Source organism: Macaca thibetana, chromosome 17 (genome assembly GCF_024542745.1).
Source record: "Macaca thibetana thibetana isolate TM-01 chromosome 17, ASM2454274v1, whole genome shotgun sequence".
Taxonomy (NCBI): domain Eukaryota; kingdom Metazoa; phylum Chordata; class Mammalia; order Primates; family Cercopithecidae; genus Macaca; species Macaca thibetana.
Genome location: NC_065594.1, coordinates 16,723,066 through 16,749,102, shown reverse-complemented (window position 1 = coordinate 16,749,102; position 26,037 = coordinate 16,723,066). Strand labels below are relative to the sequence as shown.

At 35.3% G+C, this 26,037-nt stretch overlaps 1 protein-coding gene across 1 annotated transcript in view; it reads left to right on the top strand.

Moving 5' to 3' along the window:
* The first annotated feature begins 3,145 nt into the window (after nt 1-3,145).
* TRPC4 (transient receptor potential cation channel subfamily C member 4) overlaps nt 3,146-26,037 on the top strand; it is a 221,594-nt gene continuing 198,702 nt past the window's right edge. The window contains exon 1 of the mRNA XM_050767068.1: nt 3,146-4,041. The gene's annotated coding sequence lies outside the window, so the exon portion shown is untranslated. The remainder of the gene's footprint in view (nt 4,042-26,037) is intronic.

Below are 26,037 nucleotides of genomic sequence, written 5' to 3'. Positions count from 1 at the left end.
TCTTTCAACTAGGAAGTCAGCTAAAATAAAAAAAGAAAGGAAGAAAAAGGACCTTAAGGACGTCCCATGTTGATGAGGGTTCATTGCAACAAGCTCCCTTATGACATACAGCATGTACTTTAAAATATCCCTGCATCATGACACATGGCTGTGTTACTAGGAATCTATTTTGAGGACATAATCAGAGATATAAACATACTTGTGTAACGGCTTTCAACAAAAGTAAACCAGTAGGGAGTAACAGTATAAATACAATTACATTTTTAAGACTTGAAAAATACTGAAGTATTTCATAGAAAAATGTAGTGATTCATTAAAATTAACATTTTTGAATAAAATTCTGATAACTTAGAAAATGTTAAATTTTTCAAAAAAGAGGCAGGTAAAAGTTGTGTGTATAGCACCGTCATAGAGGTTAGATTGGAGCCTCATTACATTGATGACAAAAAGTGGATTCTAAAACCTGGGGCAGGAGCCAGATCCAAAAGTTAAGCTGAGGTAGAGGCCCTTCAGTGACTTTGGGCAAGCCCTTGTGCAGGAGGAGGTAAAGTCTTGGTCACAAAGGTGGAAGACAGGTTACATGGGCATCAAAGACAATGCTAACCTATTTCTTAATTTATCTTAGCATCAGAAAGGCCATTATCATATACTTCACGATAGCATCATACACAGATGCATTACTGGCACATAAAAATGCTGATGGTGACACACGTGCATGAATAAATTCTCCAAATACTTGTCTCTGTGACTTTGACTCTATGTCTGAGGTACAACAGCTTTGAAACAAAGTGCTTCATACATGTTACATTATCAATTCCTAAACAGAACAATAATCTTTAGAAGTAAATTGAAAATTGTATTCCTAAAACAATTGTGATCCCAATTCTACAATATACTTTAGCTATAAATAGACATTACACAAAACTGTTTTACTGCTATCATTCCTTGGGTCATTTGTCTCTTGCTAATTTGGAAACAAGAGTGCTTTCTTGTTTTGTTTAACAAGGTACTAAAAATAAATTCTAGATAGCATATAACATTTTATTGTAAATTTCTTTGACTTCAATGAATTGCATTTTATGTGCAGTGCAGGTTTGTGGAATGCTGCCAAACTCATATGTTTAAATTGTTAAAAATAAACTCTTTGGATTGCTAATGACTGTAGTATATGCAATTCACCAGATTGTTTAAACAGATTTCAAATAATTTTCCTGTAATTGCTAATCATTTTGTAGGAGTCAGGAAACCAGTAATCAATAATCACATGAAACTGTTGAAAAGGAGTCTCAGTGATCAATACAAATTCTTCTTTCTGTGGGAATACAGCCTGCTCAGATGGCTGACATATATAATGTTCTCCTTGGTGTTCTTTTCTGTTATGTATTTATTACAGTTTCATAGGCACCTTTTTATGGGGAAAAATAAATTAGAAAAAAAAATGGTAAAATATCTCTTTGCTGACATCATAACAGAGATAACATTTGCTATAAAGAACAAATCCTTAGAGGGGTAGGAGCATTTAACTTGGTACAGATGCTAAGGATGCAAAGTAAAGTTCATCACTTCTAAACAATGGACAAGTTTGTCACTGATCAGCTTTTCTCTTGCATGTATTTTAATATGCATTATAAAGACCTATACTTATCACAGTATGTGGAATTCTATCTACCAGGGGTTTATCTCAAAGATATAAACTCAAACACAGTATGTAGAATTTTGTTTTTTAGGCTGAGAAGAAACATTGTCAATAAATGTCACAAAAATACTTACAGTTACATTAAATAAAATAGATTTCCATATATATGTTTATCATCTGCTCTCCCTTGTTAGAAAGTGGACTTGAATTTATTATAATGTTATTACCTTATCTAGTGAGAGATACATTTTGCATATTTTTAAAAGCCATCATCTAATGTTAAGGAAAGTAAAGAACTGTTTAAACATGTCAATGTATTCTTCTTGAAGTAAAGAGTAAAAAGAGATTCAGGGAAGGCAAAAAACCTTTTTGTCCTTCTCTCTTTTGTTTACTGCAGACGCATGGTAGAAACCAGGCTTATCTCAATGTACCTTAGTATTTTGGGAAGGACTAGAGGTAGTGCTCTCAGAAATTTAGAATAGGGGTCTAGCTGAGCTGGGAATAAACCCAGAGAGGAGCAGTTAGGCAGGGAGAAAGATAAATTAACAAATAAGAAAAGTGACTTAAAAAAAAAAAAAAAAAAAAAAAAAAAAAAAAGCAGCATGCACAGTTACCCCAGAGTGATCTCTGGTAATATCCTCTTTACTCATGTGAAAACTACTTACAAAAACCTCAACTCATGTGAACTCTGAAGTGGGTAGGGGAAGATAAAAAAGGAAATTCTTTAATTTTGTGCTTTAGAGTCTGAATATGGATGCCAGTTTGTTGGTTTATATTCCTTGGGAATATTCCACGGGAAGAAACTGGTCCTCCTTGCAGTCGGCACATCACAGCTTCCCAGGTGTAACAACGTGGTTGCGACAGGAGAAAACGGTGGCTCCTAAGCTTTTGCGTAAATTGGAAGCTGAATCAGGCATCTGCTGGAATACAATCAGAGACCAGCAGCTAATCTCAGGGCTTTCAGAAAACAACAGAAATCCGGTAGAAACAGTCTCCAGGAGGGTATAGTTGCCAGCTAGGATTCCTCAGGGGCTCCACTCTCTATCTTACACATGAACTCTGTCTTTCTCTGGGTCATTGGGTCACAACCAATGAAGCCTTTCTGAGTGACAAGCTGGGAATCACCGTGTTGCAGTTACAGCAAGTGTTACTGCCAACTTTGCCAATAGCGTGTATGTGTGGTTTCTGTGTGTGTATTCCTCTCTGTACTTCAATCTTATTTTCATATGTGAACACTAAAGAGATTGCACAAGAGATAACCTTTATCTTGAAATCTCACTCTCAGTAAGCTGGTACCAGTAACACACACACACTCGCACACACGCACACTACCTGCGGCCGCAGAACCTTGCACCCTTAGGCTGGCTCGCGTCTTAGGGTTTTGGTATATTTGGTGGAAACTTGCTGATTTCCTGTGTCTTTTGGAAACACCAAACTGGGTGGGGGGTGGTTGGAACGCTGTGGCTCATCATTTATTCATTGCGACTGTTTCGATTGTTGACACTAGTGGCAAGCCTCATCCTCCAGCTCTTGCAAGGGAAGTCTGACACCTTGAGGACAGGAGAGGGGGTGCCAGGCGCCCAGAGAAGCGGGAGTGGGAGAAGCTTTGAGAGTTGCAGGGGGCTACTTTCTTGCAGTCGGGCGGCGGGCCGCATGGGTGCTTGTTGACCGGGCTAGGAGCAGGGCATTCAAAAGCTAGGTGTCAGAGCGCACTGAAGTCCAACACGCCTGCAGAGACTGCCCTAAGACTGGAGGTGTGTCTGGCTTGCATCCAGGGCCACAGGGTAGATTCTCGCCACCGACCTGGCTGGATGACGGCTGGCTGGTAGTGAGCTCCCCTGCCCACTGGCTGACCTCAAGCAGTTGGCCCCGGTGGGTGGAGGTTATTCGAGGGGGACGAGTTGGGGACGGAGCATCAGCTCCTGCCAGCGCGCGGGTCTCCTCCACCTCCAAGCAGTGTGGTGCGTGGGACGCGCATCTTCCCGGACTATCCCTTTCCAGCGCGGTCTGTGCGGACCCCGAGCCGGGCAGCCGCCAGGGACGGAAGGCGGGGTGCCTTTCTCTGGGCTCATCCGCTATCAGCCGTGGGAACTCTTAACTTTATCCAGAGGGATCGGTGAGGGCGGGGGTGGGAGAGGTTCTCCTCCCCTGGCGCTTACCTCCCCCTCCCGGGCCGCCCCTCCCCCGCCTCCCATGGCTTCGCTTTCAGAGCATCCTCACTCCGCCCAGTTCGGTGCCAGCTGCGTGGGCTCCAGCTTCGTTCCTTTTCCTTGGAATGCTCCAAAACTCGGCAGCGGCTAAGGGAATTCCATCGGAATTTGCCGGGCGTGCTCTCACCCCGCACGGCACCCGCGCCGTCCGTCCCCGGATCCCATCACTTCAGCCTGAAGATTGCAACTTTGCAGGTAAAGAGGATGTCGCCTCGGAGCTCCGTTCGCCCGGAGCTACACCTCGCCTTCTTTCTGGGATCTCGGTTAAGTTTCCTAAGCTGCCTGGGAAGCCGGCTCTCTTCTGGGAGGCGGACATCCCTGGGGGGTTACGAGTTCAAAAGGTTCTGGCTGTATGGTTTCTCTTCAAGGCTCAGGAAAAAAAATCTGTGAAGCTTTTGGTGCTTGACTCGGGCTGAGCAGGAGTTTGGGGGTGCTTCTCCGTCTTCCACTGCACTCGGCTTTAAAGCAGGGGAGAAGGCGAGGAGTGAACCCCTGGTGTGACTTATATGGTAAACAAAGGCGCTGTAGCCACGCCGTGGTGCTGGGGAATGTGACCGCTGTTAGCCTTTTATGCATTTGGGGAAAATGGAGATCTCGGGGGCACCTGGGTGCATATAAGTGAGGCCTTAGCTCTCCGGCACTTAAAGTGGGGGCACGAAGGAAGTAAAGTGATCAATATTCTACCGATCGATTACATTCTGCGTCATTTTCATTCTCTGTCAAGAAACAGAAACACTTTTATCCGTGTTGCCCGACCCAGGCTAGTGATTCCTAGTTCGCCTGGCAACCGAGATTCCAATGAAGCCAATGAAGCCCATGACCCGGTTTGCTACTTGGTGAAATCACCGGGATTCACTGCACAACTTGTTGTTCCAGCTGTGAACTCAGCTGCCTTTTGTGACTAGAGACAAGAGTATACTGGAAAGGCATCGAGGGTTTAGGAGAGCTGAGGAAAGGGTTCTCTTATCTTGTCTGTCTGCATTCACTATGGTGTATCCACTATGGTGTATCCCTGTTCACATGGCTTCTTAGGGAGGTCCTTCCCAGTGAAATTCCATAGCTATAAAATGCAGCAAGTTGCTTAAGGAGTAAGCACCAAGCCAAAGGAGTAGGAGGAGACAGAAGGAAGCTTTAGTTGTTTAATTAAAAAAAAAAAAAAAAAAAAAAAAAGACAGACTTGTAAAACTTTTTCAGTTTTAATAAAATACTGCCTCTCAGGGCTCATATAATTTCTGCCTTTCCTTTCATAGTACATAATCACAACATCAAGAATATTACCAATTCTTTAACAAAAAGGTTTACTGGAGGGTATTTTTGGTTTTGGGGGTTTTTTTGGTAAAACTCTAAATTAGACATTGAGAGTAAGAGTGGGCGGAGATGTTAAAATGTTGAAATCTTCATCATTGTGTTGGGTTTGCTATTTAAAATTACATTTATAACGCCTACTTTTATTCACCTGGACACTATTGTCCATAAAATATCCTCCTTAAATGTTTAAGGGGAAAAAAAAGCAATAAGATCAATTTCAATTTACTTGCTTACTGGTCATTCTGAAAGATATATGAGTTGGACTAGATTTTCATTACTTATAATCTTTAAAATCTTGTAATTGTTATATAATTTATTTTTCTGTTGCATTTATTTCCAAAAGGTCAAGATAAAAATGCATAAATAAGGCCATGACAGAGTTAAAGTTCTATATGAATTTTATAGCTATTTTAGTTATTCAACCAGTAAGAGGCCAAATAACTTTTCATATAAAATAACCTTAATCAATTCATACTTTGTATTAAGAAGAAGTAACAGAAGCAATCATTTTATTCTTTCTCATTAGAGGAAATTTTAATGTCTTATTCTATACACACATTTCAAACTAACTTTCTAACTTACGCTCCATGGAGAACTACAGCCATCTATAGGACTAAAAAGTTACCTGTTTCAACATCCTCATTTAGGAAACCAAATAAATAACTACTAAAAAATAACAACTTATGTTTATAAACTATTACATCATTTTAATTGGTAAGGAATCTGGAAGTTAGATTGGCTATTTTTCAATATTTGGATGGCTGTCTCTGTCAATACGTTTGTGAACTAGATGTTATTAAAAACTTCACTGTAATAACTAAGCTTAGAAAAATTGCTGTTTCCTAACTGTAGATGAAAGATAGAAATGATGACAATCATTATTTTTAATTTTTCTTTTATGATTTCAAGGTAATAAACATATCTGATCATCTAGTCAAATGCTATCAGCGTACCCTGTGAAAAACATAATTACATTTGTATTGAAATATAATAACCCCCTTTAAGATGCACTGATTTTAACCCCACTGAATTAAAAATACTTTTAAATGTATATTTTTTGAAATAGTCTGTTATATTTTTATACCTGTATGTTTAATTGCCAGGATTATTTATGGCAGCTCAGATAATCAGCATTATATTTAGCAGCTGAAAACTGAAATAATTTCTCTTTTCTGATCTATGCATGTATTGGAAGAAAAATAAAAATATGCACACATTGGTTCAATAGTAAATATTGTAACTATCAGTGCTTGAAGTTAATATAGATATATAAGTAAAGATAGATTTATGAGAAATACTAAGCAGTAGCTAGAACTATAAAATTAGGAACTGACTATTTTATGAAAATATGATGGTTGTATTTTTGAAAATAATGTCAGGTAAAGGGAAAACACAATAAACTATTAAATTTTCATTTTTCCAAAACCATCATTGCCATATAGTTTATGAAATCAAATTCTAATGTGCACTTTGACTTTAGAAATTGGATTGTCTGGACTCATTTGAAACCAGTGTTATTGACCTCTTTAATGCCTATGGAAACCAGACCATGATTATTTGGTTCTCATTAAAAATGAGTTTGAGAGGAGACAGCTCAAAATAAAAACTTTGCCTTTTCACCTAATTATACCCTATACTCCCCCCCCCCAAAAATATTAAAACTGGTTCGATTCAACCCAAATTTAATTGGGAATTTGTTTCTATCTAGTTATAATGAATAGTTGATTTAGAACTATCTTACTCCTCATGTTTTCTATTTCTAACCCTTCCAGAGGCATTGACACCTCAATATTTTGAGATTTGAGAATATTTTGATTGGGAATATAATATGACTGTGTCTTTTTAATCAGCACAAATATAGACCTAATTTTTGAGAACATTAGTATTACCGAAATAACTTTATGATGCAAAAAATACATTTAGGGAAAGACACTGTTTATTTGGGAAACTGAAAATTAAAGGCAAGTGCATTGAAAATGTATTAATTCAAAACCATGTAGTTTCATGAACTATTTAGCAAATTAAGTGATGTATCTAAATGTTTAAAAAATCTAAATGACCCTCCTGAAACTTGTTTAATTTTAATAGGATAAGAAAAAAATAGTTTCAGAACTTGATCTACTATTGTAACTAAACTGTATGTAATATCCTATTAATATTAATGTATGTTTTATCTGTCTTTTTAGAAATACAGCAGTGTCATAATGACTTCTTGAGAGACACTAGATGACACATGGACACAGTGTTACATATAAAATTAGAGATGTTAATTAAAACATTAATTTAAAACTATGCCTTGATAGCTTTATTTAGCACACTGCATTCTTTTTGAGAAATGACAGTGAAATGAAACGAATCAGATACTCATTAATTATATTCCGTCTGTAGTTTGCTGTTAGATTTTGAAATATGTCGAAAAAGTCACCATGACTTTTTATGTCAAACAAATACTATCAAGAGTTGAAATTTACCTGAAACAGGACCTATTGTGAAAAAAGAAAAGAGAGAAAATGGGCCAATATTTATGAGAATTTAATGTACACTTGGCGCTACGCAAGAAACTTTGAAAAAGAAAGCTATTTTTCATTGTTATCTTAACATCTACCTTGAAACTGAAGTATTATCACATTTTAACAATCCGAGAAAGATGAAATTTATGAAAATCACAAAACTGCTTTGTGGGAAGGCAGGATTTGAAGTATATCAAATCCCTTCACTATCAGGTGAGAGTACATCTACCTGAGAGTAAAGTCTACACTCTTTTTACTTAATTCCTGTGGTTTCTAAGATACAATCAATAATCTTTTAATAAGTTTCATAAATTCATTTTTTTCAGTTATTTATTTCTTGAATTTTAAAAATATGGCATCGGAACATAAACAACTGTCCCCATAATGGGGATAGAATTTGAAACAGTAGTCTGTTAAAATTCTATCAGTTTTGAAGCAGAGCAAGAGGTAAGCTACTTGTCTTAAGCAGGATGATCTCAAAATGACTTCCTTTCTTATTCTTAAATATACATCTAGTACATGTAAAAAGAAAAAAAAGTTTGTTTTTATGAACAAAGTTCAAGATTATATTTTTTTAGAACTATTCATGAGCTTATAATTTATAAACAAAAAGTTATCATTCCAAACTTTTGAACATTTGTAAGCTGGTAATAAAATGTCTTTATTAAAAAAAGGTCATGCTAAGACATGTTAGGTTTATACTACATCTTATCAATGTTATGTAAAATTTCTAGACAAGTGTATTTGTTTTAGTTTTACCTGAAATTTTAATTTTCTAATTATTGTAGTGTCCCTTGGTATTTGAGAGGAGCTCTCATTCATGCATCCCAAAAGACGTCGATTAGCTGGTGCCAAATCTTAACAAATTTGTCATGATACTTACTAAGCATATATATGCATTTGCGCTGACAGGATTGTGTCCAAAACCTATTGACATTGAGGTTGAAGGAATAATTTCTTTACAAAATGTAATACCATTACAAAAATTATCACTTAAATATTATCCATTCAGTAGATATTTGTTGAATATTACTAAATGAATAATTGAATCAACAGATGAAAGGCACATGCATACGCTTTTCATTTATGTTATATTTTCTGGCAAAGTTCCCTCTGTCTAGAATAACTTCTACCTTTTTGTTTCTGTAAAAATGTTCTTCAGACACTAAAGCCTGGTTAGTGCCTAGTTAAATCCAGTATGACCGTCTCCTTTAAAGTTTCCTTCATTTCTCCAGATGTCCCAGGTATAAATACAAGCAAACAGCTTGCTATATTCTGTCTTGCAGGTTGGTAGAGGTCTGTCTCCTCTACCAACAGTAAACTTTTTTAAGGAAACCAGAGGATTTTCAAAACTGTGTGAGTTTGTAACTGAATTAGAGTGCCATAAATACTATGCTTCATAATTGACATAATTAATGTATTTATACTTTTATAATATTGTACTTGGCTAAATTTTTAGCATATATTTATATCATGATGCCAGTCGTGATAATGTTGCACTTATACAATATAATGAGTACCATATTATTTCTTATGTTACAAAAATAATTTACTCACCATTATTCAATAAACTTAACTTTCGGTCAACTACTCACTCTATAACGCTCATTTTTGTAGGATTTATATAACCAAGTTATTAATGTGTTTCAGTTTAAGTGGTACCGTGCCAGAATTCTTAAAGAAGGGCTTTTGTTCCATTACACTATGAGAGGAGTAGTTAGAGTTGAAAGAGGACAGATACAAGTATTTCTCAGGAATGCTTACTGAACTAAAGAAAGCCAGAGACTTCTTTGGAGTGAGGATATTTGGAAAGTAAGTTGAGAATGCATTTCAAAGACTTGACAGTACATGATGTCCCATTGTGTGTGGCATGAGGGATTTTTTAAAAATTTTTTCATTCTACTTCATTGACAATAGAGTTTTTACAAATCAAGATTATGAAAAGTGTTCAGATACTCTGCTATATTTTTAATGCATTTCATCTCTAAATGATAGTGGAGAAATAACACAATTTGCATACCAGGATCATAGTTCATAATACATTGTAATTTTTATTTTCACAGAAGTAGTATAATAGCACTGACTACGTGCTTTTTGAATAGATGAGTGAAATAAATGAATGCATAAATGATTGAATTGGTCTGTTATCAGTTGCTATGCTCAACCTCTTTAATTTAATACACTGTTCATTCAAGTAGCTGATCATACACCAATATGAACCCCTAAAAATACAATGGAGGGATGACACAACAGACATAGTGTACATGAAGTGAATAACAGAGAATCTATCATGATTTATGTACAATCATCATCGCCATTTATGACAGCATGAGTATCTTTTTATGTAAAGATCCCTTTCATTCTAAGGTAGAGTGAAGCTGCATGCCCTGAATCACATTGAGGTCTCACTTTAAATGAATATTCCTTTGTGGTACTTGCAGTTTGACAAGCAGAGTTGGGTCTTCTTTAATTTTATCTAGAGCCCAATATGTACAGGAATATAATTTATATGTGTATACAACATACATATATATGCTTCTGAGTGTGAAACACAAATTATTATTGAATAGTATAGAGTAACCCATAAAGGACCACAGGATTTGTTTGTGAATATATCAGTGTCCCTACAAAATGGTTAGATTTGCAATGAATGACTTGGAAGCAATCTTATTTATAAGTATGTTTCTAAGTAGGCCTCCTAAATCTTTCTATATGATCATACAGTCATACATCAAATATGTCCTGAGAAAGGCATCATTAGGCAATTTCATCATTGCATGAACATCACGAAGTGTACTTACACAAACCTAGATGGCAGAGCTTACTACATACCTAGGCTATATGGAATAGCCTATTTCTCCTAGGCTACAAACCTGTGTAGCATGCTACTGTAGTGAATACTGTGGGCAATTGTAAATATACAATGGTAGATATTTGTGTATTTAAACATAGAAAAAGTACAGTAGAAATACAGTGTTATAATCTTAAGGGCCCACCATCATATACACAGTTCTTTGTTCACCAAAATGTTGTTATTTGATGCATGACTGTGCATTTCTCTGTCTACACACATGCACACATACACACACAGAAGCACACACTTTACTGAGGCCTTAACAGTCACTCTGCTAGATGCTGAGGATACAGAGATGAATAAGACATATTTTCCTTTTTCTTTAATATTTTAAGAAAAGTTTGTTTATAAGCCTCTTGTCATACTCCAGCATTCTATATTATCTAAAACATATTTGGCAACCTTATTTTCTCTTGATCCTTTCCCATAACAACTGTGAACTCACTAAATAAATAACATAAATTATATTACAATGAGTAGAGTCCATACTTGACATTTAAAAGATAAAACAGAACAAAACAAAAACTTTGGGTCATGGTGGAATAAATCTAAATACATCCTTTTTGCCACTAATTATTGTTTTCTGTAAGAGTAGGACTTAAGTTTTTTGACTGTAAATCCGTTGTTAAATTTAAATAGCATTATTGACACTATTAAAAACAGTGTTTTCCTTTTATACATAGATATTACCAAATTACCATTCACAGGCTATGTATTTTAAGAGGTAAGTTGTTTTCCAAAGTCTGGTTGGATTTTTGGTGTTACCCTAGGACGTGTTGCCCTATCCCACATGGAACCAATGAAGCAAACCTTTTGTAGTGAGGGATATAATGACCTGGATTCTCACCACCCTACCCCTTTCTCTTGAGACAGTAGAGACCTTGGCTTAAGAGATTCTATAAGGTCAGATCAATTTTAGAGAAATCTAGGAGTTCTCAGGGCCCCTTGTTAGTATTTTCTCATGGGCTCCTCTGTCTACTGCTAAGTCTATTGAAAACCTAGAAATAGACTACCTTTCTCATGGCCTTTAATCTTGAAAACAAAAAAGGGACTAGACTAGAAACAATCATCTTTTTTACAAAAATCATTATTGGAACCTGCATTCCTAGGACTACCAACAGTGCCAGAATTTTTTCCTTTCTGAGGGTTATCATGCAAAATAATTAGAGTGCCTACGTCTAAGCATCTGAGAGCCTCTAAAATAAAGGAGAAAGAACATTTAAAGATATGTCCCTCTGCATGTGCTGTATAAAAAGAGATGTTGGCATCAAGGAAAGTGTTATTTGCTTATCTGGTTCATTTTAACCTCACAGCTTAACATTTTGATTTGTAATGTGCAAGCTACTTGGAGCTGAACTGCACATTTTCATTTAGCACTCCAGCACGTTCTTGGAACAAAGTGAACCAGCAAATGATTTTGCCCTTTTGTGAATAAAAGAAGCTTTAATAAATAACATTTCATTATAGTAGTGTTTATGATAAATATTTTTCCATCAAATAAAAATGTCAACAATTTTAACCTGAAGAATAAGAACTGCTTTGCATTCTATTGTATTTAGCAATGAACCACTAAAACCAGAACTTAAAGCAGAACTTGCTTAAGCATATTTTTTACCAGTTAGTGCACTGCTGTAATTGAAATATGGTACATAATTAAATAGTGGAAATTACCTTTTTAAAGATTAATAATTAATGGCAATAATTATTGCCAACATCAAATACAGAAGATCTGTTTTAAATTGTAACATTTTAGCCTTTGATTTTTTAAAAATGTAAATATCTACAAAATGAATATACAACCCAGTTGAGAAAAAGTAAACAAACTGAGCACTGCACTTGGAATGATCAATTTTTGAATAACCTAGTATAGCTGAAGCATATAACCTAATTAATTTCAGTGTATCTAAATGAAGTTTTTTAAAAAGATAATCTACTTTCTTATAATGCTTCTGGTTTTGAGAGTCAAAATGAGATCTTTTCATCTTTGATATATAAAAGGATTATTGTCAAATATTTAATGTGATCAATGAGACTCTCTACTCATAAAACACACTGGAATTCAACTGATTTTAGAAGGGTTTCAGCGTCTGCCTGAAATTTATCTGGATTATTTTAAATATAATGAAATAGATATATAAGTAAACCGAAGACAGTGACTGCTCAAAGGGTTTCACATACCCTTTGTTTCTTCAATACTATACTCTGCTAGGACTCCATCAGTCCTACAAATGGGAATTTTCAATTGTCTAATTGGACCTGGGACTAAGGCTAATCCCTCATGGATTGGAGGCTTATGACAGAGGAACTGCCGTATATGAATTCACATTCCCTGCTGCCTCAACCATAGCAGGGTGCTTCCATATGTAGGTGGTGCATATGGTGAACATGCATATTTATGAACATTTATAAAATTGTGGTAAGATCATGTTTTCATGGTGAAACGAAATTACAACCTTGATTAAATTATGCCTTCTGATGAAATCCCATTACTGTTTTCTTTCTTCTCCATAGGTTGGACATAGACATTTCTTCCTAGTCTATTTAAGAAAATTTTATATGAAGAAAGGCTTAAACAAAAATATTTAAAGAAAGGAGATTTCAGGTTATTACATTGTCCCTTTGTGTACAGGAAAAGGCACATTGAATTTAGTCTATTGTGCTTCAGAAAAATGATCTATTATTCTCTCTAGGGCATTATGAAGTTAATATCATTACATGGTTGGTGGTGGGGTTGAATGTTTTACACCAAAATGAGTGCCCAATATGATCCTAAGGAAAAATATTAAAAATATTCACCATACAAATATTTTCAAATGTCCTGTCTAAAATAGCAAAATACTTGATATATTACTGATGTTGTTAATCATAGTTAATAGTTCATTTTATAAACAGTTTAACATTTTAATTTTAATTCATGCAATAAATACTTTCAGTTCATTTTTCTAAACTCTTAGCAGCATGGTATTTTGAAAGTGTTTGCTAGTTGCCAGAAATATAAGTGTAAGACAAAACAATGCAAAATATTTATCCGTATGTTTGATGAGCTATTTTTGTCTTTACTTCTTACCCTAAAATAAGTTAAAATAAATTGGAGGATGGTATGTTTATCTTTTAAAATATATAATTTCTATGTACCAACACATGTGCATGGGGGCAGGGGTGGGGAGCCTGAGCTGGATAGATGATTTTTTACTTTTCCAGAAATAATGATTAGTATGTTTCATTTTCTATTTTAGCTTTTTTTTATAATTACAGATATCATATGTTTTTAGATGACATCTATTCCTTCTAGTACCAACATGTATCTTGACAGATCAAGATTCTCTTTAGTATACGTTTCAGTGTATATTGACAATGAATTTTTTATTTTTGTGGGATTGAAATGTTTTTGTTTTAACCTCACTTTTAAAGTTTCTTTCATTAGCTAGAGTATTCTAGGTTGAAAATTCATTTTATTTCAGTACTTTCAAAATGCTGTTAAATTGACTTTCAACTTTCACCATTTCTGTTGAGAAGTCAGCTGTGAGTCTGATGATGCTCTTTGAGGTTAATGTGTGTTTTCTTTTTCTTGTTTTTATGTTTTCTCTTACTTTTTTATTATCAGCAGTCACCCAATTATGTGTCTAGATAGTGTCCTTTTATTTCTACTGTTTGACATTTGGACCATTTTTAAAGCATGGCTTCCTGTCTTTCATTACTTTTAGAAAAATTTTAGTCACTATCTCTTTAGATATAGCTTTGACCTTCATTTTTTCCCTTCTTAAGACCTCCAAATAAAGATGTATATAGCTTTTTACACTATGTCGTGTTGTAGTAAACTTTACTTTTTCTTTTAATGCTTTTTCCATTTATTTTTGTCCTCTGGGTTGTAATCTGTATATTTTATTTACAGCTCTCTCTTCCCATTTATGAATCGTCTTTTTTTCACCATGTCCTATCTGTAGTTAAACTGATTTATTTATGCATTTTGCATATTTTTTTATTTTTTATTTTTTGGGTACATAGTAGGTTTATGTATTTATGGGGTACATGAGATATTTTGATGCAGGAATGCAATCAGTAATAATCACACCATGGAAAATGGAGTATCTGTTCACTTGACCATTTATCTTTTATGTTACAAATCATCCATTTATGCCCTTTTAGTTATTTTTAAATGTAAAATTAAATTAGTTTGACTTTAGTCACCCTGTTGTGATATCAAATACTACATATTATTTATTCTTTCAAACTATTTTTTGTGCTCATTGTCCGCACTCCCTCTCAACCACCACTACCCACACCAGCCTCTGGTAACCATCCTTCTACTCTTTATCTCCATGTGTTCAATTGTTTTGATTTTTATATCCCACAAATAAGTGAGACGATGAAATTTTGTATCCTGCAAGTTTATTGAATTTGTGTATCAATTCTAATAGTTTTAGGGTGGAATCTTTAGGTACTATGTTGAATAACAGTTATGAAAGTGGGCATCCTTGTCATGTTCCAGATCTTAGTAGAAACACTTTCAATTCTTCCCCATTTCTATGATACTAGATGTCTATTTGTCAAATATTGCTTTTATTATGTGGAGGCATATTGCATCTATATGCAGTTTTTTGAGAGTTTTTATCATGAAGTATGTTGAATTTTATCAAATACTTTTTCAGAATCAATTGATTATATGTTTTTTACCCTTTAGGATGGTTTAACCCTTTAGTTGATATGATGTATCACACTGATTGATTTGTGTATGTCAAACCATCCTTGCATTGCAGGGATAAATCCAACATGGTCATGATGAATTACCTTTCTAATGTATCATTTAATTCAGTTTGCTCATATTTTGTTGGGGATTTTTGTCTCAATATTCATCAGATATATTGGCCTGCAGTTTTCTTTTTTTAAATGTTTCTTTGTCTGGTCTTGGTATCAGGGTAATACTAGCCTTGTAGAATGAGTTTGGAGGTATTCCCTCTTCCTCAGTTTTTTGGAATAGTCTGAGGAGTATGAGTATTAGTTCTTCTTTAAATGTTTGGTAGAATTCAACAGCGAAGTCATCCAATCCTGGACTTTTTTTTTTTTTTTTTTTTAACTGCAAGACTTTATTATTACAGCTTTGATCTCATTACTTATTATTGATATGTTCAGTTTTTGGATTTGTTCATGGTTCAATTTTGGTAGGTTGCATGTGTCCAGAAATTTGTCCATTTCTTCTAGATTTTACAATTTATTGGCATGTAGTTGTTCATAACAGCCACTGATGACCCTTGATATTTCTGCAATCTCAACTGTAATGTCTTCTTTTCCATTTCTAAATGTATTTATTTGGATCTTCTCTGTTAGTCAGGCCAGAGGTTTGTCAGTTTTGTATATCTTTTCAAAAAACAAACTTCTTGTTTCATTGATCTTTTGTATTTTTTTTCTTAATTTCAATTTCATTTATATTCTCTGATATTTATTATTCCTTTTTTTCTACTAATTTTGGGTTTAGTTTGCTATTTCTTTTCTAGTTCTGTAAGAAGCATCCTTAAGTCATTTCTCTGAAGTTTTTATTCTTTTTGATATAGGCACTTGGAGCTATAAACTTTCATCTTAGTACTGCTTTTGCTGTATCCCATATGTTTTGGTATATTGTGTTTCCATTGTAATTTGTCTCAAGATATCTTTCAATTTTCTTCTTAATTTCTTTATTGATGCACTGGTCATTCAGGAGCATATTATTTAATTTCCATGTGTTTGAATAGTTTCCAAAATTCCTCCTGTTATTGATTTGTAGTTTTATTCTATTGTGATGAAAGAAGATGCTTGATATTACTTCAATTTTTTGAATGTTTAAAGACTTGTTTTGTGACTTAACTTATGGCCTGTTCCTGAGAATGATCCATGGGCTGAAGCAAGGAATGTGTATTCTGCAGATTTTGGATAAAGTGCTCTATAAATATCTATTAAGCCTATTTGTCCTATAGCACAGGTTAAGTCCAGTGTTTCTTTGTTGATATTCTGTCTGGGAGGTCTGTCCGGTGCTAAAAGTTGGGTGTTGAAGTCTCCAGCTGTGATTGTATTGAGGTCTATCTCTCCTTTAGCTCTAATAACATATGCTTTTTCTATCTGGGTACTCTTGAATTAGGTGCATATATTGTATCCTGTTGCTAGATTGACTCCTTTAATATTATATAATGACCTTGTTTATCTCTTCTTACGGTTTTTGTCTTGAAATCTATTTTGTTTGATATACATATAGCTACTCCTGCTTGCTTTTTTAAAATTTCCATTGGCATGTAATATCTTTTTCCATCCCTTATTTTCAGTCTATGTGTATCTTTTTAAGAGTGTGTTTCTTACAGGCAATAGATCATGGGGTTTTATTTTTTTATCCATTCAGCCATTCTGTGTCTTTTGTTCGGAAAGCTTATTCCATTTACATTCAAGGTTGTTATTGATAAATAGAGACTTAACTCTACAGCCATGTGACCCTGAATGCACCCCAATCTCATCTGATTTTGAAGCTAAACAGGGTCAGGCTTGGTTAATACTTGGATGGGAGACTTACACCTACCATTTTGTTATTTGTTTTCTAATTGTTTTGTGGTCTTTTCTTCCTTTTTTACTGTCTTCTTTCCATGAAGGTAGTTTTCTGTGGTGTTATGATTTAAGTTTTTGGTTTGTATTTTCAGGGTATCTGTTGTGTGATTTTCAATTTGAAGTTATTGTGAGGCTTGCAAATATCTTATAATCTAGTATTTTAAATTGATGACAACTTAATACTGATTGCATAAACAAACACACAAAAGGAAAATTAATAAAACCTCTACACTTAGCTTTATTCCTCTGCTTTTTAACTTTCTTTTGTTTCCCTTTATGTCATAGTATACTGTCTATGTCTTGTAAATTTGTCATAGTTATTATTTTTGAGTGTTTCATTATTTAGTGTTTCTACTTAGAAAGACTTTTACACATCACAATTGCAGTGTTATTGTATTCTGCGTTTTACTGTGTGCTTACTATTACCAGTGAGTTTTTTACCTTTAGATGGTTTTTTTCTTACTCATTAACATGCTTTTCTTTTAGAATGAAGAACTTTCTTTAACATTTCTTGTAGGACAGGTTTGGTGTTGATGAAATCCCTCAACTTTTGTTTGTCTGGGAAAGTGTTTACTTGTCCTTCATATTTGAAGGATGGTCTTGCTGGATATACTATTCTATGATAATTTTATTTTTCATTCAGCACTGTAAATATGTCATGCCACTCTCTCTTGGCCTGTAAGGTTTTCACTGAAAAGTCTGCTGCCAGATGTACTGGGACTTACATGTATGTTATTTGTTTCTTTTCTCTTGCTGCTTTTAGGATAACTTCTTCATCCTTGACCTTTGGGAATTTGATATTAAATGTTTTGAGGTAGTTGTCTTTGGTTTAAATCCGCTTAGTGTTCTATAACCTTCTTTTATTTGAATGTTGATGTTTTCCTCTAGGGTTGGGAAATTCTTGGATATTATCCCTTTGAATATACTTTCTATCCGTATCTCTTTCTCTGCCTCTCTTTAAGACCAATATCTATTAGATATACCCTTTTGAGGCTATTATTTACATCTTATAGGCATACTTCATTTTTTATTATTTTTTCTTTTGTCTCTTCTGATGGTGTATTTTCAAATAGCCTGTCTTTAACCTCACCAATTCTTCTGCTTGATTAATTCTGCTATTAAGTTACTCTGATTCATTCTTCAACATGTGAATTACATTTTGCAACTCTAGAATTTCTGCTTGATTCTTTTCAATTATTTCAATCTCTTTGTTAAATTTATATGATTGGATTCTGAATTCCTTCCTTATGCTATCTGGAATTTCTTTGAGTTTCCTCAAAACAGCTATTTTGAGTTCTCTGTATGAAAGGTCTCATGTCTCTGTTTCTCCAAGATTGGTTCCCAGTGACTTATTTATTTCATTTGTTGAAGTCTCATATTTTCCTGGATATTCCTGATGCTTATAGGTGTTCTTTGCTGTCTGGCCATGGAACAGTTAGGTGTTTATTGTAGTCTTCAAAGTCCAGACTTGTTTTTTCCTATCCTTCTTGAGAAGGCTCTCCAGCTATTCACAGGGACTTGGGCCACAAGCCCAATATCACTGAGATTTTTGCAGACTTGTAGAGGTCCTGCCTTGGTGGTCTTTAATAAGATCTGGAATAATTCTCTGGATTACCAGGAAGAGACTGTTATTCTTTACTTTCTGCTAAACAAAAAGAGTCTTTCTCTTTCTGGACTGACCCAGCTGGAACTGAGGGTATGGTTATGCAGGCACTTCTGTGGCCAGCAGCACTGGACTGTGTTGGATCAGACCTGAAGCCAGCACAGCACTGGGTCTTGCCCAAGGCCTGCTGTAACTGCCACCTGGCTACCACCTATGTTCACTCAAAGTTCTAGGCCTCCATAATCAGCAGGCCAGGTTTGTGTTCTTTTCTCCAGGGCAGTGAGATTCCCCAGGCTCTCAGTGACTCCAGAGATGGTTTCTGAAAGTCAGGGATTAGAGTCAAAGGTCTTAGAAATTTGCCTGACGTTCCATTCTACTGCAGCTAAGGTGAAAGTCAGACCACATATAAAGTCCTTCCCACTCTTCCTTTCCCTTTTCATAGGCAGAGGAGCTTCATCTGGTGGACATCACCACCACTGGCCCATGGTGGAGTTCTGCCAGGCCACTGATAATGTTCACTTAATGCCCAAGAGCTCTTCAGACAGCTTGTGGTAAATGCTGCACAGCCTGGGACTCACCCTTCAAGGTAGCAGGCTCCCTTCTGGCCCAGGACAGGCTGAGAAACGCTAGGAGCCCAGGCCTGGACTCAAGGAACCCAAGTGCCTGCTCATTGCTCTGCCCCACTGTGTTCAAGCTGGTACCTAAAGAGCAAGAAAAATTCCCCTTACTTTTCCCTCTGCTTTTCTCAAATGGAAGTCTTTTATAATAGCCACCATTGCTGGGAATCTTCTGGGTCACATCTGAAGCCAGCACGTCTCAGGGCCCAAGGCCCATCGTGTACTCCCCGGGGATTGTTGCTGGTTATTCAGTGCCCAAGAGCTCTTTAGACAGCAGGTGATGAATCTTGCCAGAACTGGGTTGTTTCATAAAAGCAATGGATTTCCTTTTGGCCCAGAGTGTGTCTAGAAATGTTATCTGGAGCTAGGGCCTTGAATGCTTCTGCCTAGTACCGTCTCCTACTGTGACTGAGTGGGTATCCACGATACAAGACAGAGTCCTTTTTACTCTTTACTCTCCACCCCCTAAGAAGAAGGAAGGGGAACACTTTTGTTCCTGTAAGTTGCACTGCCTTGGGTTGGGGAAGGATGGCATAAGCTCTCCTTTAACTGCCTCAGCTGGTGTCTCCCCAGGTCACATGTCACCTTAGTGCTCTGGTTCTGAGTCCATCCTGGCACTAGGAATTGTAGTCCTTGCATTCTGAACTGCCTTTCACATTTACCTAGGACCCCAGAGCACTTTGGCCCATGATGGCAAGGCTTGCCCAGAAACTTGAGTTCTGACCACTGGGATAGGCAATTCCCACCTGGCTAGGTCTAGTCCAAATGCTCCCTCTGTGCACAGGCACTTGTTGAGTCCAGCAAGGCTTACTCTCCACTATTACGGGGCAGCACTGAGTTCAAAGTAGTGTTCGCCCATCACTGTGCTGTCCCTCCTCCAAGTGCACAGACTTTCCTCACTGTATGGCCACTGACATAGGATAGGGGAGGGGTGGTATCAGCAATTATCTGTCTCTCAGACCCTCCTCAATGCCTCCTTCAATGATATAACATTAAAACTAGGTACTGTGATTGCTCACCTGATTTTTGTGTCTTGTGATAGTACTTTTTTGTGTGCAGATAGTTGTTAAAATTTGGTGTTACGAATATGAATGGTATCGGCTTCTATTCCATCACCTTACTCCATCCTCTTAAACTAATTTATTGAATTAATAATTTCACTTATTGAAATTTCCACTTCTAGTGTTTCCATTTGATTTATTTTCTTATATTTTAGATCTCATAAAATTTTTACAATTTCTCATCTAATTTCTGAATATTCTTGAATATCACATTTAGTTGAAAGTCTAAGGCTGATAACTCCAATAACAGGTTCTGTGCTGGTCTGTTTATTAAGAATTTTTAAATTAAAATGTATCATCTTTTTTTGTTTAAGTGAAAAATGCGTATCAAGAATAGTAGAAGTTTTGTTATCCTCCTTTAGAGAGGATACATCCTATCTACTGGAAGGCAAACAGGATAAGAGTAAATCATCTAATCCAATCACAGGCTGGAATGACTGGAGATTAATTTTAAGATTTTACAAGACTCTACGTACTCCTTGTATGACCCTGTTCCTATGTTGTAGGACCCGTGGGGCCTGTGGGCCTTGACTCTTTAATAAGACATTTTCTTCCTGCAGAGTCCAGAATAATAAATTTTATCTTCTCACTTGTGTGTGTGAGATTGCTGGGTACTCTGCCCTAATTTTCAGCAGCTTGCTGATAAGCGTTTTGCTTCTTTCTCTGCAAACAATACGATTTTAACAAATGCCTTGGTGTGGCCCATACTTTTATCTGTATCCCTTTTCACCAGGACATGAGAAATACGTATTCTGGTTGCCTTGACAAATGCCTTGAGAGCAAATATGGCTTGTACAAGGTCAATTCATTTCTGTGTGGTTTCCCCCTATCTGGGATATTGGTTCTACAAGTCTTAGCTAGCTCTGCAACTCTTCGTTAGGAAAAGTCAATTTATTTTCGTATTTGTTTATATTTACTCAGCTTGTCTAATTGTTTTCAGAAGGAGTGGTAATTCACTATAGAATCATAGTCAAAAGCATAAGCTCTTCTTTTATATCTTAATTTTTATGTTGAAACATTTAGTCAAAATGTGTAAAAGAAAAAATTATATTCATATGGCACAGTAGAGATATATAATTGTACCCATAGAGAGATGAATATAGCAAAAACAAAAATGTTTTAGAATCTTTAGCCAGTGATTTTTTATTGTCACAGAAGTAATATTATTCTTGCCAAATTACCATCTTTCACATCAGGAATTAAACAATCATTTAAAGCTATTTTGTATAAAATAACAAATTGTAGATAAAACTATTAGTCTGGCACAAATTACTTGTAACTGAGTTCCAACTAAGAGCTCTTTCTTATTTAATAGCAAACACACTATTAACTGAACAAGAAGTAGAGGCAGTAGCAATTTGACCCCTTCTTCATTGAGGTGACATTTTTCAGGCCTATGGTTTTCTGAGTAATCCCCATTCCTATTATTTGATGTCCATTATAAAAGGATTGGAAGGTACTACAGCTCACTACTGCATGTGTTACAGTTTTCACTGTTTTTGCTAAAATTGCCTATAAATCTTGATAGAATATATTTTATTAAAGATGCTCTGCAGATGTGGGAAACACTATATTAGACCCAGATCACATGATTTTAAGGTATCATTCAAAACTGCCTGTGAGACATTGCTTCTGATTTAACCATCAGTATTGTTACAGCTCATGGTTAATATATTGGGTAGTTTTCATATAATCCAAATTAGACCTTATTTACTCTGTGAGATGTGGATTGTCTTCTGTGTTTGTTTCTAACGTGCACTGTAATTGTAATCTGTGCCAGAGGATGCAGGACTGAATGAGAGAAATGCTATCTTCCCAACACAGGCTTCCAACACAGCATGGTCTCAGCTCCAGCCTGATGAAGTAAAAATTAGGTTGTCAGTGCTGAACATTCTGAGACTGAAGAATCCATATTTTTGTTTTTGTTTTTGTTTTTCCACAATCCCTTCCAGTTTAATATCTGTTTTAGGCACAATGAGACCCCGTTGGATGGTCTGAGTGAAAATTCATTTAGGTTTGTTCAGACGTTAGCGTGGATTTAGATGAAATTCTAGACTCAGTGGCTGGTTGGTCATGTCCAAGAACGGAGGTTTCCATTTGTATTTTGGGCTGACATTCTTAACCTGTCCCTCAGTCCAAAGTCTGATGCCATGGTTGTGACTTTGTTCCTCAACACTACATCTACCACCATGGGAAGGAGTTTATTGCATGGTCAAAAACAAGCTTCAGGAGAACCCACCTCACAACCAGGCATCCTTTCCATTGGAATATCTTAAACACAAGCACCCAGATTCATCCAAGTTGTTGTTTGTATCAATAACTTATTCTTGTTTATTGCTCAGTAGTATTTCATGGTATAGACGAATCACGGTTTCCATGTCAGTTGGGACAATGACATGGATAAGCTAGAAGGCATAGTAGTCCAGAATCACATTTCACCTCTAAGCTTCCTTTCTATGAAGGGCCTGAGTCTCCATGGATGCATACTCAACCTCCTTCCCAGGAAGCTCATAGATTTCTTCTAACTGTGGGAATCTAGGTCCTGGCAATGGGCTGTGGTGGGATCTCAGCAAGTGTCCTGTCACATCTGGAGAAAAAGATAACCAGACCTGCTTAAGAGTTGTAGGGTGCCATCTGCAGGACCTTAGGCATGTTATGTATACCCAAGATAGTTTTTGAAGAAAGAGCAGATGTTGAGAATCTCTTAAACTCAGCCTCAAAAGATCACCTCGTCCCTACTCCATAGATCTATAAAAGCACGTTAGTTTTTAATTAATTCTTTCAAATGTCAGTGCTTGCTTTATTCCCCACATACCTTTTATATTTGACAGAAAGGCATTATGCCACTTTTCTTTCATGAGTACTGATGACCAAGACCGCCTTCTCATAGATTTCCCTGGTCTGCTTGAAGTTGTTCTTGGATAATAATTTCAGTAACCTTTTGATCATTTCCTAACTAGGCTTGTCTTTCTCCAGATGATGGGATGAGGGTGTGTGTGTGTGTGTAATATTGGAGAGACCTACTTTGCTCTGATTCTGGTCTTCTCAGTGGAAACTTCAAGGCCTGCTCACTTCTGTCGGCATCTTGATTTGCCCTCTATCCATGTGCTCTTACAGGCGTCAAGAATGATTATGAATGAATATATAAGTCAGGAATCTGAATTCCTTCCCCTCCAGTTTTCCTTCACTGTCTGCTATCTCTTTTTGTCATAATGTTCTATGGATGGTGTTGTGATAGCAGTTTGTATACAATGGTTTTTATGTTAAAGTTTTTTGATGGACAAAAAGATATACTGTACATTTTTGCTATTAATAATATTTTTGGTTGACAAATCATAATTTTATGCATTTAAGGTAATCAATATGATGTCTTGATATATGTATACAATGTATAATGTCTAGGTCAAACTAATTAATATATTAATCATCTTATTTATCTATCTTCTTTATGGTGAAACATTTAAAATGTCCTCTATTACAGATGCTCCTCAGCTTTTGATGGGGTTATGTCCATCTAACTCATCAAGTTATCTAAGTCAAAAATATTATAAGGCTAAAAGGCAATAAACTCATGTAAAGTTGAAAAATCATAACTTGAACCATTGCAAGTTGGAGACCATCTGTCTTTGAAATGTACCATATATTACTATTAAGTATAATCGCTCTTATGTGCAATAGATCCCAAAACCTTACCTCCTATCTATCTGAAACTTTGTACTGTTTGGTCATCAGCTCCCCATTTCTTTCAGCTTCCATGCTCATCCTCTGGTTACCATCATTCTACTCTATTTCTGTGAGTTCAACTTTATGAGTTCACTGTATATATTTGTGGACTTCATAAGGTCTACTTTATCCACCTATAAGTGAGATCATGCAGTATTTGTCTTTCTTTGCTTGGCTTATTTCACTTAGCATAATGTTCTCTATGCTGTTGCAATCTCCACTTCCTCTTTTAAAATATTTATTTTATTTTCATTAATCATAGAGACAGAATTATACATATTCGTGGGGTGCATTGTGTTTTGATACATCTATAAATTGTATATTGATCAAATTAGGGAAATTGGGATATTCATCAACTTAGGACTGCCTTTGCTCCATTCCATAGGTTTGGCATGTTGTGTTTCCATTTTAATTTGTCTCAAGGTATTTTCAAATTTCCTTTTCCTTTTTGATTTACACTATGACATGTTGGTTATTTAGGAGCATGTTGTCCAATTTCCAGATGCTTGTGTATTTTTCTAGATTTTTTCCTATTATTGATTTCTAATTTTATATCGCTGTGCTCTGAAAAACCACTTGATATGATTTCAGTTCTCTTAAATTTGTTAAGATTTGTTTTGTGACATAATATGTCATCTATCCTGGAGAATGTTCCATATGCACTTGAGAAGAATATGAATCCTGTTGCTGTTGAGTAGAATATTCTAGATATTTCTATCAGGTACATGTGATCTAAAGTATAATTCAAGTCCATGTTCCCTTATTGATTTTCTGTCTAGATGCTCTATTTTTAAAAATGGAGTATTGAGGTCCCCTATTATTATAGTATTGTAGTCTACCTCTTTCTTTAGATAATTTAATAATTGCTTTATATATTTATGTTCTCAGATGTTGGGTGCATATATATATACAATTGTTATCTCTTCTTGGTGAATTAATACTTTTATTATTACATAATAACCTTTTTTGCCTTTTTAAAATAACATTTGACTTAAAGTCTATTTTGTCTAACTACTCTTATTCTCTTGGTTTCCATTTGTGTGAAATACTTTTTTCCAATCATTTCACTTTTAATCTAAGTGCACCTGTACTAGTAAAGTGAGTCTCTTATAAGAAAATATGGTTGGATCTTGTTTTTTAATCCATTCAGCCAATCTATGTCTTTTTATTGAAGAATTTAATCCATTTACACTTAAGGTAATTACTGGTATGTAAGAACTTGTTGCTAGCATTTTTAAATTTTTCTTTTGATTATTTTATATGTTCATTTTCTTCTTCTTCTCTTTCTGTCTTTATTTATGGTTTGATGGTTTTCTGTGGTGGTATGCTTTGAACAATTTCTTTGTATATTTTGTGCAACTACTGTGAGTTTTTGCTAAGTGATTACCAGAAAATATCCTGTAACAGACTACTTTAATCTGGTAACAAGTTGCTTTTCATTCCATACAAAGACTGTACACTTTCACACCCCCGCACATACTTTTTATTAATTTAATGTCAAAATTTACATTCACTTTTGTAATTTGTGTTTCTTAGCAATTTATTGTTGCTGAAATTATTTTTAATAGTTTTGTCTTTTAATTCTCCTAGTAGAGATAAAGTTGTTTTACACATCACTCTTACAATATTAGAGAATTCTGAGTATGACCACATACTACTTATACCATTGAGATTTTTTTTTAATTTTAAAATGTTATTTTAATTATTCATTAGTAGCCTTTCAACTTACCTTAAATAACTACTTTTAGCAATTCCTATAAAGCACGCCTAGTGGTGATGTATGCTCTTAGCTTTTGTTTGTCTGGGAAAGTTTTTATTTCTTTCTCATTTCTGAAACATAGGTTTATTTGGTAAAGTATTCTTGGTTGGCCATTTCTTTTTACTCCTTCAGCACTATTAATATATAATTCTACTCTCTTCTGGCCTAAAAGATTTCTGCTGAGAAATCTAC